Below are 15000 nucleotides of genomic sequence, written 5' to 3'. Positions count from 1 at the left end.
TTTCTCAGGCCCCCTCGGGGTCCCAAAAACGTTCATTTACCCAGATAGCTGACACTGATACCGACACGGATTCCGATTCCAGTGTCGACTTTAATAATGCAAAATTGCATCCTAAGGTGACTAAGAGTATTCAATGCATGATTGTGGCTATAAAGGACGTGTTACATATCACGGAAGACCCCGCTGTCCCTGAGACAAGGCTCTGTATGTATAAGGGGAAGAAAACGGAGGTAACGTTTCCTCCCTCTCATGAACTGAATGCCCTTTTTGAAAAAGCCTGGGAAACGCCAGACAAGAGGTGGCACATTCCCAGGAGAATTGCTATGGCATACCCGTTTCCTTCTCAGGATAGGGTTGGGTGGGAGACAACACCCACGGTAGACAAAGCTCTGGCGCGATTGTCCAAGAAAGTGGCGATACCGTCTCCTGAAATGGCGATCCTTAAGGATCCTGCTGATCGTAGGCAGGAGGCTACCTTGAAATCTATTTATGTCACGACAGGTACGCTGCTCAGACCGGCTGTGGCTTCGGCGTGGGTGAGTAACGCGATTGAAATGTGGGCAGATAACTTGTCATTTGAAATAGACACCCTGGATAGGGATAGCGTGCTTTTGACTCTGGGTCATATCATGGACGCTGCAGTCTATCTGAAGGAGACGGCGAGAGATATTGGCCTTTTGGGATCAAGGGCCAATGCCATGGCAGTCTCGGCTAGAAGGGCGTTGTGGACTCCTCAATGGAATGGTGATGCTGATTCTAAGAAGGCTATGGAGGCTATGCCCTATAAGGGTGGAGTTTTGTTTGGTGAAGGCCTCGCGGACCTGGTTTCTACAGCTACTTTTTTCTCTTACGTCCTAGAGGATGCTGGGGACTCCGTAAGGACCATGGGGTATAGACGGGCTCCGCAGGAGACATGGGCACTCTAAAGACTTTAGATGGGTGTGTACTGGCTCCTCCCTCTATGCCCCTCCTCCAGACCTCAGTTGGATCCTGTGCCCAGAGGAGACTGGATGCACTGCAGGGGAGCTCTACTGAGTTTCTCTGAAAAGACTTTTGTTAGGTTTTTTATTTTCAGGGAACACTGCTGGCAACAGGCTCCCTGCATCGTGGGACTGAGGGGAGAGAAGCAGACCTACTTAACTGATAGGCTCTGCTTCTTAGGCTACTGGACACCATAAGCTCCCGAGGGTCGGAACACAGGTGTCATCCTCGCTGTTCGTCCCGGAGCCGCGCCGCCGTCCTCCTCACAGAGCCGGAAGATAGAAGCCGGGTGAGTATAAGAAGACTTCACAGGCGGCAGAAGACTTCAGATCTTCACTGAGTTACCGCGCAGTGGTCATGCTGCGCGCCATTGCTCCCACACTCACACACACATAAGGCACTGTAAGGGTGCAGGGCGCAGGGGGGGCGCCCTGGGCAGCAATAATAACCTCAAGGGACACTGGCCAGCATAATAGATACTGCGGAGGCAGTATATTACAAAACCCCCGCCAGTATAAAGACTTTGAGCGGGACTGAAGCCCGCCGTTGAGGGGGCGGAGCTTGATCCTCCAGCACTAACCAGCGCCATTTTCTCCACAGCAAGCTGCAGAGAAGCTGCTCCCCGGACTCTCCCCTGCTGAACACAAGTACAGAGGGCAAAAACGAGGGGGGGGGGGGGGGGGCACATTTAATTGGCGCAGTAAGTGTCACATTTGCATTTAAGTGTCGGCATGTCTGAAGTGGAAGGCTCGTCTAGGGAGTAGGCAGAGCAGATGATTGTGGTGTCTCCGTCAGCACCGCCGACACCTGATTGGTTGGATATGTGGAATGTTTTAAATGCAAATGTGACTTTATTACATAAAAGATTGGACAAAGCAGAGTCCAGGGAAACAGCTGGGAGTCAATCCATGGCTTTGACTGTGTCACAAGGCCCTTCGGGGCCTCATAAACGTCCCCTTTCCCAGATAGCAGACACTGATACCGACACGGATTCCGACTCCAGTGTCGACTATGATGATGCGAGGTTACACCCAAGGGTGGCCAAGAGCATTCATTATTTGATTATTGCAGTAAAAGATGCATATGACAGAGGACCCCTCTGTCCCTGAAACGAGGGTCTGCATGTTTAAGGAAATGAAACCTGAGGTAACGTTCCCCCCATCTCATGAGCTGAACGCTTTATTTGAAAAAGCTTTGGAAACTCCAGACATGAAACTGCAGATTCCCAAGAGAATTATTATGGCGTATGCTTTCCCCTCACAGGACAGGTTACGGTGGGAATCCTCGCCCACGGTGGACAAGACTTTAACGCGCTTGTCCAAAAAGGTGGCGCTACCATCTCCAGACACGGCAGCCCTCAAGGATCCTGCTGATCGCAGACAGGAAACTACCTTAAAATCAATTTATACGCATATGTGTGCCTTGCTCAGACCGGCAGTAGCGTCGGCATGGGTGGGTAGCGCAATTGCTGCATGGGCAGATAACTTGTCATCTGACATTGTCACCCTAGATAAGGATAGCATTTTGTTGACCTTGGGTCACATTAAAGACCTTGGGCAATTTCTGCTAGACGGTCCCTGTGGACCCGCCAATGGACGGGTGATGCTGATTCAAATATGGAAACTTTACCTTACAAGGGTGAGGTTTTATTTGGGGAGGGCCTCGCAGACCTGGTTTCCACGGCTACCGCGGGTAAGTCTTCTTTTTTGCCTTATGTTCCCCCACAGCAAAAGAAAACACCTGAATATCAGATGCAGTCCTTTCGGTCGCATAAGTTCAGAAAGGGTCGGGGCTCTTCCTTCATCGCCAGAGGTAAAGGTTGAGGGAAAAGAACGCCTGCTACGGCTAGTTCCCAGGAACAAAAGTCCTCCCCGGCCTCTACAAAATCCACCGCATGACGCTGGGGCTCCGCTGAGGTAGTCCGCACTGGTGGAGGCACGTCTTCGACTCTTCAGCCAGGTCTGGGTTCAGTCGGATTTGGATCCTTGGGCGATCGAAATTGTGTCCCAAGGAGTTCGAAGAAGTGCCTCCTCGCCGATTTTTCAAATCGGCTTTGCCAGCTTCTCCCCCAGAGAGGGAAATAGTTTCAGCTGCCATTCAAAGGCTGTGTCAACAGCAAGTGATTATCAAAGTTCCCCTAATGCAACAGGGAAGAGGGTACTATTCAACCCTGTTTGTGGTCCCGAAGCCGGATGGCTCGGTCAGACCCATTCTGAATCTAAAATCCCTGAACCTGTATTTGAAAAGGTTCAAATTCAAGATGGAATCTCTCCAGGCAGTGATCTCCAGCCTGGAAGGGGGGGATTTTATGGTATCACTAGACATAAAGGATGCATACCTTCATGTCCCCATTTATCCCCCTCATCAGGCGTACCTGAGATTCGCTGTACAGGATTGTCATTACCAGTTTCAGACGTTGGCGTTTGGGCTTTCCACGGCCCCGAGGATTTTCACCAAGGTAATGGCGTAAATGATGGTGCTCCTGCGCAGGCAAGGAGTCACAATTATCCCATACTTGGACGATCTCCTGATAAAGGCGAGATCGAGAAATCAATTACTGAAAAGCGTGTCTCTCTCCCTGAGTGCTGCAGCAACACGGCTGGATCCTAAATCTACGAAAGTCGCAGTTGATTCCGACAACTCTGCTATCATTTTTGGGTGTGATTCTGGACACGGAAAAGAAGAGGGTTTTTCTCCCAATGGAAAAAGCCCAGGAACTCCAGAACATGGTCAGGGACCTGCTAAAACCAAAAAGAGTGTCAGTTCATCAATGCACTCGAGTATTGGGAAAAATGGTGGCGGCCTACGAGGCCATCCCCTTCAGCAGGTTCCATGCGAGGACGTTTCAGTGGGACCTTCTGGACAAGTGGTCGGGGTCCCATCTACAAATACATCAGAAAATAAGCCTGTCCCCCAGGGCCAGGGTGTCTCTCCTGTGGTGGCTTCAGAGTGCTCACCTGCTAGAGGGTCGCAGGTTCGGCATTCAAGACTGGGTTCTAGTGACCACGGATGCGAGCCTCCGAGGATGTGGTGCAGTCACACAAGGAAGAAATTTTCAGGGACTGTGGTCAAGCCAGGAGGCTTGTCTACACATCATCGTGCTGGAATTAAGGGCCATATACAACGGCCTACGACAAGCGGAGAATCTTCTTCGCGACCTACCCGTTCTGATTCAGTCAGACAATGTACTAGCAGTGGGAGAAAAAGAAAGCTCTTGTGTGGGCGCACTCTTAGGAAAAGAAAAGAAGAATTAAGAAGAAAATTCTTCAATTGGAAAAGATTATATTAAAACATGAGTTTATTAATTAATTAGTTAAGAACAAATATCCTTCTACGATCCTAAAGAAAAATGCACAAAAAGTGCAAAAAAGTTTTTAAAAAAAATTATGTTAATGTTCTGGTCTGTAAATCATGAAGGAAAGATTTAGAAAGGTTGCAGACACTAAATAGTCTGACACCCGTTTCTCCTGACCAGTACAGATAATCTGTATTAATGGGACCCACGGAGGAGGTCGGTGTACATATTTTGTCATAGAAAGACTGATTACATTGGGTCAATACTATACACTTTGTTAGTTACCCGTGAAATCATATGGCATAAATTCAGATTGGATGTCTAGCTGTGCTCATGAAAAATAGGTCCTCATGAAGAAGGATATAGAAAAGAAAAAGGCTGAAAAGAGTATGAATAGTGGTGATACTGCTGTTGGTGTCCACCCTTCAGAGGAAGGGGAATAGTTCCTGTCCTACAACACCGGGTATTCCCAGGGAGTCTCCTCTCGTGGTACTGACCCAGCCCAGCGCTGTTTAGCTTCCAAGATCGGACGAGATCGGGCACAAGCAGCGTGGTATGATAGTAGGAGGGATATCTACCAATGAGAGTGCACCTATATATGAAAATAGAGAATGATAGAAATATAGAACAAGTAGTACGTGGATCTGCTTTCCACGTTAGGCAGGGTAGAATGACTGTCACACCGTGGCGCCGTGTACCCTGGATCGGGGATGAGAGTCCACTAGACAATAGTCCGTTAGGAAACCGAAAGGAAAAGTATAGAGATAAAGTTAAATGACCATTCAATATTTGGGGAACAAATATCCAATGACGGGGAAAAAATCAAAATGAGTTTCAAAAACAAGAGACAAGCTGACTATACAATCTTTGCATGCAGTCAATCTAAATATGTGACAAAAAATGATAACCCATGCATAGTTGAAAATAAAGATGGGTGCATCTGATAAGAAATACTGTGTAAAGCTGATATGAATAAAATTCAGGGAGTAGATGATCACAGATAGCTGAATAAGCACTTATAATAAGGTATATTGCTTAAAGCCGATATGATCCTGTAGTATCAAGGGATAAGGATCACCCTCTAGTCACCCAGACAAATGAACTGGGTTAAACACAAGGAGTCATTATTTATGTGTGTGTATAAATACCTCCTGAGAAATATATCAATCATGCATCAACAGTGGGTGCCTATAATAGAGATTTACCACAATGATAGCTTGTGTTGAAATAGGAACCTATATACACATCAAGTCAAAATACAATGATTATTAATGTTGGCAAAAAAGCCAAAGTACTCAAAAATCAGATGCAGCAGGTAGATGATAACCAGAGAAGCCTCCATACGCAGGTCCCGCTGTGGAGTCCGTAGAAAATGCGTTTCGCCCGCGGGCTTGTTCACTTCCGGAACCACGAGAGGAGACTCCCTGGGAATACCCGGTGTTGTAGGACAGGAACTACCGTGTTTCCCCGATAATAAGACCTATCCCGAAAATAAGCCCTCCCCTTACTGTGTAAGATTCCTCTAAAATAAGCCCTCCCCCGAAAATAAGCCCTATTGAGATTGCTACTGTAGTGAAGGTGATCCCCTGCGCTACACGCGACATTACGGTACCCTCTGTATGCACCGTCCCCGTCCCCCCCCCCCCCCGGGTGAAACGCACGCCGCGCTCCGAGCTGCAGCCAATCAGAGCTGCAGCAGTGAGCGCGTCATCCTGTTCTTCCCCAGTGATTTGCTTGCTGGCGCCATTGAGAGCAGTGCCGCGGAGGAGAACTGAGGCAGGACAACATAAAAACCCGGTATGTAAGCGGGAGTGAGGGGGCATGATGGAGGATAAAAGGGGCATGATGGAGAATAAAAGGGGCATGATGGAGGATAAAATAAGCAGAAGAAGATGACATGATCATTATTGAATAAAGGTACATTTTATTTGTTCACATTTACCTGTTTATTAAAATTGCTGTCAATGTTCATTAAAATAAGCCCTCCCCTGAAAATAAGCCCTCTGGTGTTTTTCTGTCCAAAAAAAATAATAAGACAGTGTCTTATTATCGGGGAAACACGGTATTCCCCTTCCTCTGAAGGGTGGACACCAACAGCAGTATCACCACTATTCATACTCTTTTCAGCCTTTTTCTTTTCTATATCCTTCTTCATGAGGACCTATTTTTCATGAGCACAGCTAGACATCCAATCTGAATTTATGCCATATGATTTCACGGGTAACTAACAAAGTGTATAGTATTGACCCAATGTAATCAGTCTTTCTATGACAAAATATGTACACCGACCTCCTCCGTGGGTCCCATTAATACAGATTATCTGTACTGGTCAGGAGAAACGGGTGTCAGACTATTTAGTGTCTGCAACCTTTCTAAATCTTTCCTTCATGATTTACAGACCAGAACATTTTAACATAATTTTTTTTTTAAACTTTTTTGCACTTTTTGTGCATTTTTCTTTAGGATCGTAGAAGGATATTTGTTCTTAACTAATTAATTAATAAACTCATGTTTTAATATAATCTTTTCCAATTGAAGAATTTTCTTCTTTTTCTTCTTTTCTTTTCCTAAGAGTGCGCCCACACAAGAGCTTTCTTTTTCTCCCACTGCTAGTACTTGTACTCCCTGGCTCTGGGCGGACCACAAAATAAGGACTATTACTGAAAGATCGTATCTCTCTTTTCCTTAGTTCAATTGTCCGCCTTTGGTTTTTTCAATAATCTCAATAATATCAATAACTGATTACATCCCAGTGCCCAGTCGCTCCCTCTTTTTATCAGTCAGACAATGTCACAGCCGTGGCGCATGTAAACAGCCAAGGCGGGAAAATGAGCAGAGTGGCAATGGCGGAAGCCACCAGTATTCTTTGCTGGGTGGATAATCACGTAAGCGCTCTGTCAGCAGTCTTCATTCCGGGAGTGGACAATTGGGAGGCGGACTTCCTCAGCAGACACGATCTCCATCCAGGAGAGTGGGGTCTTCATCAAGAAGTTTTTGCAGAGATAACAAGTCGTTGGGGACTTCCTCAAATAGACATGATGGCGTCGTGCCTCAACAAGAAACTTCGGATGTATTGTTCCAGGTCGAAGGACCCTCAGGCAGACAATACTCATTGTTCTGGATTGGCCTCGAAGAGCCTGGTATTCAGATCTTCAGGAAATGCTCACAGAAGATCCGTGGCCTCTTCCTCCCAGAGAGGATCTGTTGCAACAGGGGCCCTGCGTGTTCCAAGACTTACAGCGGTTACGTTTGACGGCATGGCGGTTGAACACCAAATCCTAGCTAGGAAAGATATTCCGGGGGAAGTCATCCCTACTCTGATAAAAGCTAGGAAGGAGGTGACGGCGAAACATTATCACCGTATCTGGAGGAAATATGTATCTTGGTGTGAAGCAAAGAATGCTCCTACGGAAGATTTTCAGCTGGGTCGTTTTCTCCATTTTCTACAGACAGGAGTGGATATGGGCCTAAAGTTAGGCTCCATTAAGGTGCAGATTTCGGCCTTATCTATATTTTTTCAGATGTAATTGGCTTCTCTCCCAGAAGTCCAGACTTTTGTAAAAGGAGTGCTGCACATCCAACCTCCATTTGTGCCCCCAGTTGCACCGTGGGACCTTAACGTGGTGTTACAAGTTCCTTACGTCACATTGGTTTGAACCTTTACAAAAGGTTGAGTTGAAATTTCTCACTTGGAAAGTGGTCATGTTGTTGGCCTTGGCATCTGCGAGGCGGGTGTCCGAATTGGCGGCCTTGTCTCACAAGAGCCCCTATCTGATTTTCCATGTGGATCGAGCAGAGTTGAGAACTCGTCCTCAATTTCTACCTAAAGTGGTTTCGTCATTTCATATGAACCAACCTGTTGTGGTGGCTGTGGCTATGGGTGCCTTGGAGGATTCCAAGTCCCTTGATGTAGTCAGGGCCTTAAAAATGTATGTAGCCAGGACGGCTCGGGTTAGGAAAACAGAGGCGCTGTTTGACCTGTATGCGGCCAACAAGGTTGGCGCTCCTGCTTCTAAGCAGACTACTGCACGCTGGATCTGTAATACGATTCAGCAGGCTCATTCTACGGCTGGATTGCCGTTACCGAAATCAGTGAAGGCCCATTCCACTAGGAACTTGGGCGGTTGTCCGAGGCGTCTCGGCATTACAGCTTTGCCGAGCAGCTACTTGGTCCGGGTCAAACACTTTTGTAAAGTTCTACAAGTTTGATACCCTGGCTGATGAGGACCTCAAGTTTGCTCAATCGGTGCTGCAGAGTCATCCGCACTCTCCCGCCCGATTTGGAGCTTTGGTATAAACCCCATGGTCCTTTTAGAGTCCCCAGCATCCTCTAGGACGACGGAGAAAATAGGATTTTAATGCCTACCGGTAAATCCTTTTCTCTTAGTCCGTAGAGGTTGCTGGGCGCCCGTCCCAGTGCGGACTCTATCTGTAGTAATTGTATATAGTTATTGCTTGTGTTACTCAAAGGTTGTGTTGGTAAGGGTCAGACTGTTGCTGATCTGTTTTGGTTCACACTGTTAACTGGGTTTAGTTAAATGCCATGTTGTACGGTGTGGTGTGGTGTGAACTGGTATGTTTCTCACCCTTAGTTTAACAAAATCCTTTTCCTCGAAATGTCCGTCTCCTCTGGGCACAGTTCCTATAACTGAGGTCTGGAGGAGGGGCATAGAGGGAGGAGCCAGTTCACACCCATTCAAAGTCTTATAGTGTTCCCATGTCTCCTGCGGATCCTGTCTATACCCCATGGTCCTTTTGGAGTCCCTAGCATCCTCATCGGACTAAGAGAAAAGGATTTACCGGTAGGTATTAAAATCCTATTATTTGCAGTTATTGTACTCTGTCTGGCTGTATCGTACTAATACGCTCTGGGGTTGCAATCACTAATAATATCTAACACAAAGGGCAGGAAATTCGAGGACGCTCCTGCATCCTGCAGCGCATGCGCCAAGGATTTGCCTGAGGGGGAAGTTTAGTATGATGGTCTGTGTACTATGTGCCTCACATCTCCCAGTTTGTCCGCGGCTCCTGTAACCAATCAGGAGCCACCTTGGGCGGCATTCTCAGCTATGCTCAATATGCTTGTGACACGCCTTACGCCCCCCTATGGGACCTCCTGTCCAATTACAGCCACATATTGTCCCTATGGTAAATCCACCTTGGGCAGATAATTTGTCTACTCAGTTGCAGCACATTAGTCAATCCTTAGTTAGACATAAAACTGCCCCAAGTCACTCTCTCGTCATGGGGTCATCTAAGCAGGCTACCTCCTCCTCACAATCCACTAATCTCTCAGATGATTCTTCTGATGAGGATGGGGAGTATACTGTCCCGTCAGACACTGACACAGCTGCTTCTGACGAGGAATCCACTACTCAGGTTGATGTCCCTGACTTAGTGATTGCTATTAAGCAGATCCTACAAATCACTGATGATGATGATGATGATGATGAGGATTTCACTACGGTGTCTAAGAAACCTGATAAGTTTAAACATCAGAAGGTAACTAAAATATTACCGCATTCTTACCATCTAGTAGACATACGACAAGAGCCGTGGTTTTCTCCAGGATATAAATTCTTCCTGTCTAAAAGGATGGTAGCTCGCTATCCTCTCCCTACAGAGTTGTGTAACAAGCTGGAAAATTCACCACCGGTGGATTCCCATTTCACCCGTCTAATGGTGTTGTCTACTCTGCCTGTCACCACTGTCACCTCACTGAAGGAACCGACAGAGAAGCGGATGGAGGGATGCCTGAAGTCTATTTACTCCCTTGCAGGTGCTGTACATAGACCTACTATAGCAGCCTCTTGGGCTGCAAAAGGAATTGTAGCATGAGTTCAGGCATTAGAGGAAGAGCTGCCTCAGGATATATCTGACTTTGCCAGACGGTACCTGTCTCGCATTACCACCGCTGCCTATTACATTCAGGAGGCGTCCTCTGAGACAGGTGTGTTGGCGGCTAAGGCATCGACTTCGTCCATCCTGGCTCGTCGTATTCTGTAGTTGAGGTCATGGAAGGTGGACCTGGACTCCAAAAAGACCTTGTAGGTACTCCCTTTTAAGGGAGACATCCTGTTTGGGGAAGATCTCAATAAAATTGTGGCTGACTTGGCGGCTGCTAAGACTGTCTTTCTCCCTAACACTACTCCTTCTGCACAGAAGGCAAAAGGTACCATTTTCGCTCCTTTCGGCCTCAAGGGAAAGCAAAAGGTCAGGCATACCCGAGACAATCTCGTTCTTCCAAAACCAGAAAGCCCAAAGCTAAACAATCCTGAGCAGCCCATCAGCCTGCTTCTAAACATGACAAGCCTGCTGCATGACGGGACAGGCCTCCCCCTAGGGGATCCCAGGGTGGGAGGCCGACTTCTGCAATTCACCCAGGTCTGGTTAAAGACTACTTCAGGTGCATGGGTGCGATAAGTTGTCTCTCACGAATATGTAGTCCCTTTCAAGTGGCATCCCACTCGCCAGTTCTGCACAACAGTTATCCCTTCGGATCCGTTAAAGGCGCAAGCTCTACAAATGGTTGCGAGTTCCCTTCTGGATACAGGAGTGGTGGTGCCGGTACCCCTAGTCCAGAGAGGCAGAGAATACCACTCTACCCTGTTTCTAGTATCGAAACCCAATGGGTCTTTCCGGCCTATACTCAATCTCAAATCACTGAACAAGTATGTGAGAGTTTCCAAATTCTGTATGGAAACACTGCGCTCAATTGTACTGGCCATGGAACCCAGAGATTATATGGTATCCCTGGCTATACAGGATGCTTACTTGTGTATATACCTATTGCCATGTCACATCAACAATATCTGCGGTTTGCTATTGGCAACCTTCACTATCCGTTCCAGGCTCTGCCGTTTACACTGTCCACGGCCCCTCGGATCTTCACCAAGGTTATGGCTGTGATGACTGCTCATCTCCGTCGCCAGGGAGTAAGGTTCCTGCCGTATATCTGGACAACTTGCTGATCCTGGCAAACTCGCATGATGTCCTCCTCAGTCATCTGGAACTGACGGAAAACGTCCTACAAGCCCACGGATGGCTCATCAACTTGAAGTAGTCCTCGCTGGTCCCTGCTCGGAGCATGGTGCACTGCTGGATAAACACAGTCAATGGCTGTTTCTGTCTCCAGAGAGGTCTTGAACCTTCAGGACAGGATAAGATACTTCTTCTCTCGCCCAAGAGTGTCGATACACTAGGCGATGCAAGTACTAGGCTTGATGGTGTTAGCTTTCAACATAGTAGATTACGCTCAATTTCATTCCCGCCCTGTGCAGAGGTTAATCCTTTCCAAGTGGGACGGTCTACCTCATCGGATCAGGTCTCACATGATCTCCTTGACTGCGGAGGTTCATCTATCGCTGACCTGGGGGCTACAGGACCAGCAGTTAAGCAGGGGCCGTCCCTTCTGGATCCTCATCTGGGTCCTGCTGACTATTGATGCAACTCTGAGGGTCTGGGGTGCGGTGTCGGAGCAACACTCTTTCCAGGGTCGGTGGACCAAGGAGGAATCACTCCTCCCGATAAACATTCTGGAATTGTGGGCAGTGTTCAATGCTTTGTCTCTCGCCCTGCCTCTGTTAAAGAACAGGCCTGTTCAAGTACGGTCAGACAACGCCACTACAGTGGCATACATAAACCATCAAGGAGGCACTCAAAGCCGCTTGGCAATGATGGAAGTGTCAAAAATCTTTTGTTGGGCGGAACGCCATCTGCCAGCAATATCGTCAGTGTTCATTCCTGGAGTCCTCAACTGGGAAGCAAATTTCCTCAGTCGTCAGGACGTGCATGCTGTGGAGTGGAGTCTTCATCAGGAAGTCTTTCAACTCCTAGTGGACAAGTGGTCCTCCTTTACTTCCTTAACACCCAGACCTCCTTGTTCAGCTCCCTTGTGTCTACTCGGACCTGGCCAGACTGGCTTTGACGGCGTGGCTCTTGAAGCATCACTCCTGAGGACCAAAGGATTCTCCAAGGCGGTTATCCAAACTATGCTAAAGGGCCGAATACCGGCATCTGCACGGATATATTACAGGGTCTGGAATTCTTACGTCACCTGGTGTGCTGCTAAGAATTACGATGCATACAAATTCAGAGCTTCCAGACTTCTAGTTTTTCTGCAACAAGGCCTGGACTTAGGCCTTCGTCTGGCCTCCCTCAAGGTTCATGTATCTGCCTTGGTGTGGTTTCAGAGAAAAATTGCGTCTATTCCTGATGTTCATACTTTCACTTAGGGAGGATGAATTTGCAGTACGCCCTATGTCCCTCCTGTGGCTTCATGGGATCTGTCTGTTGTCCTGAATGCCCTGCAAGAGTCTCCATTTACATAGTAACATAGTAACTAAGGTTGAAAAAAAACAATTGTCCATCGAGTTCAACCTATTTGTGGTCTCCTATGCAGTCTTATTGTAGGACTAGTTATTTTTATATTAGGACTAGTTAAATTAACTATAATGCGTGCCTACGCACCATAACCCTGAATATCTTTATACAATAGGAATTTATCTAGCCCATTCTTAAAGGTGTTGACTGAGTCCACAGTTACTACTCTCTCAGGCAGGGAATTCCAAACACGTATTGTCCTTACTGTGAGAAAACCTTTTCGCCTCAATGTGCGGAAACTCCTCTCCTCTAACCTAAGCAAGTGACCACGTGTTCTCTGTGCTGATCTTATAGAAACTCCCAAGCTCTGTTTATTGACCCCTTATATATTTGTAGATGTTGATCATGTCCCCTCTTAGTCTCATCTTTTCCAATGTAAACATGCCTAGCCTTGCAAGCCTTTCCTCGTATTCCAGCGTCTCCATGCCCTTGATTAGTTTGGTCGCCCGCCTCTGAACCTTTTCTAGCTCCAGGATATCCTTTTTGTAATATGGTGCCCAAAATTGCACACAGTATTCAAGATGTGGCCTCACTAGTGATTTATATAATGGGAGTATAATACTCTCGTCCCTTGCATCAATTCCCCGTTTTATGCATGCTAATATCTTATTAGTCTTCTTTGCTGCACTCCTACTTTGGGTACTGCTACTTAATTTGTTATCTATGTGAACCCCTAAGTCTTTTTCCAGTACAGAATCCCCTAATATTACCCCATTTAGTATGTAGGTGTAATTTTTGGTCTTGCCCCCACAGTGCATTACCTTACACTTGTCAGTGTTGAATCTCATTCTCCATTTTGCTGCCCATGCTTCCAGTTTAGTTAAGTCGTTCTGAAGATACTCAGCATCCCCCTCCGTATTTATAACCTTACACAATTTGGTATCGTCTGCAAAAATTGACACCATGCTCTCTAGACCTACTGTTAGGTCGTTGATGAAAATGTTGAACAAAAGTGGTCCGAGTACAGACCCTTGTTGCACTCCACTTAGTACTTTGGTCCAATTTGAAAATGATCCATTGACCACAACGTGCTGCTCCCTATTATCTAACCAATTACTGACCCAAGTGCATATTGTGCTCCCTAGCCCTATTTCTTGTAGCTTATAGATAAGATGCATGTGTGGTACAGTGTCGAAAGCTTTGGCAAAGTCTAAAATTATTATATCCACCTCCTTACCCTGATCCAGGTTCGCACTTACTGCTTCATAAAAGCCAAGTAAGTTGGTCTGACATGATCTGTCCTTCACAAATCCATGTTGGTTCCTTTTAATGACCTTATTTGCTTCAAGGAACTATTGAATAATCTAGATGTAAGACTAACTGGTCTATAATTACCTGGTTCAGCTTTGCTCCCCTTTTTAAATATCGACACTACCTCCGCTATACGCCAGTCCTTGGGAACCATACCCGATTTAACCGAATCCATGAAGATCAAAAATAGAGGTCTTGCTAGTTCAGCGTGCAGCTCCATAAGAACCCTCGGGTGAATTCCATCGGGACCAGGTGACTTATTAATCTTTAACATTTTTAATCGGTCACAGACTACCTCCTCACTCAAATAAGCATTTAGCAGTGGGACATTATCTTTGTTGAGATTTTGTGTTAGACCCAGCATTTGGTCCTCTCTGGTAAATACTGTTGAAAAAAACTTGTTTGGTTTGTTTGCTATGTCATTATCATTTTTGATTAAGACTCCCCTCTTGTCCTTTAAAGGGCCTATACTCTCCTTCTTTAGTCTCTTACTATTGATGTACTTAAAAAAAAAAAAAATTGGGATTCGCTTTGCTTTCCTTTGCTACTAGTCTTTCAGTTTCTACTTTAGCCACTCATACCTTTTTTGCATATTTTTTTACAGTCCTTATAGTGTTGAAATGACTACGCATCCCCCTCAGATTTGTATTTTTTAAATGCTCGTCTTTTTTTGTCCATTAATTCCTTTATATTTTTGTTAAACCACATTGGTTTGGGATTTTTATTCCTTTTTTTGCTGCTGGTGGGAATAAATTTACGAGTATTATTAATTAGCAGTGATTTTAATACATCCCATTTCTCTGTAGTAATTTTTCCTTGAAACAGAATTTCCCATTCAATGTCCCTTAACGCTTCCTTCATCATGTCAAAGTTGGCTTTGCTAAAGTTTAGAGTCCTAGTTGAGCCAGTATAGGACTGCTTATGAAAACTGATATTGAATGTGACCATATTGTGGTCGCTGTTACCTATGGGCTCTCCTACTTAAATTTTTGATACCAATTCCCCATTGTTCGTTAATACCAGGTCTAAGATTGCATTGTACCTAGTTGGTTCCTCGATTAATTGAACTAAGTAATTATCATTTAGCATGT

General features: G+C 46.1%; 1 protein-coding gene and 1 pseudogene across 1 annotated transcript in view; one reads left to right on the top strand and one right to left on the bottom strand.

Moving 5' to 3' along the window:
- The window catches only part of UGGT2 (UDP-glucose glycoprotein glucosyltransferase 2), an 813961-nt gene that overhangs the window by 81602 nt on the left and 717359 nt on the right, over nucleotides 1-15000 (top strand). The window lies entirely within an intron of this gene.
- Nucleotides 4725-4843, bottom strand: LOC135052682 (5S ribosomal RNA; annotated as a pseudogene).

The sequence above is a fragment of the Pseudophryne corroboree genome, chromosome 2, assembly GCF_028390025.1.
Source record: "Pseudophryne corroboree isolate aPseCor3 chromosome 2, aPseCor3.hap2, whole genome shotgun sequence".
NCBI classification, from domain to species: domain Eukaryota; kingdom Metazoa; phylum Chordata; class Amphibia; order Anura; family Myobatrachidae; genus Pseudophryne; species Pseudophryne corroboree.
This window is presented reverse-complemented; position numbering and strand designations above follow the sequence as displayed.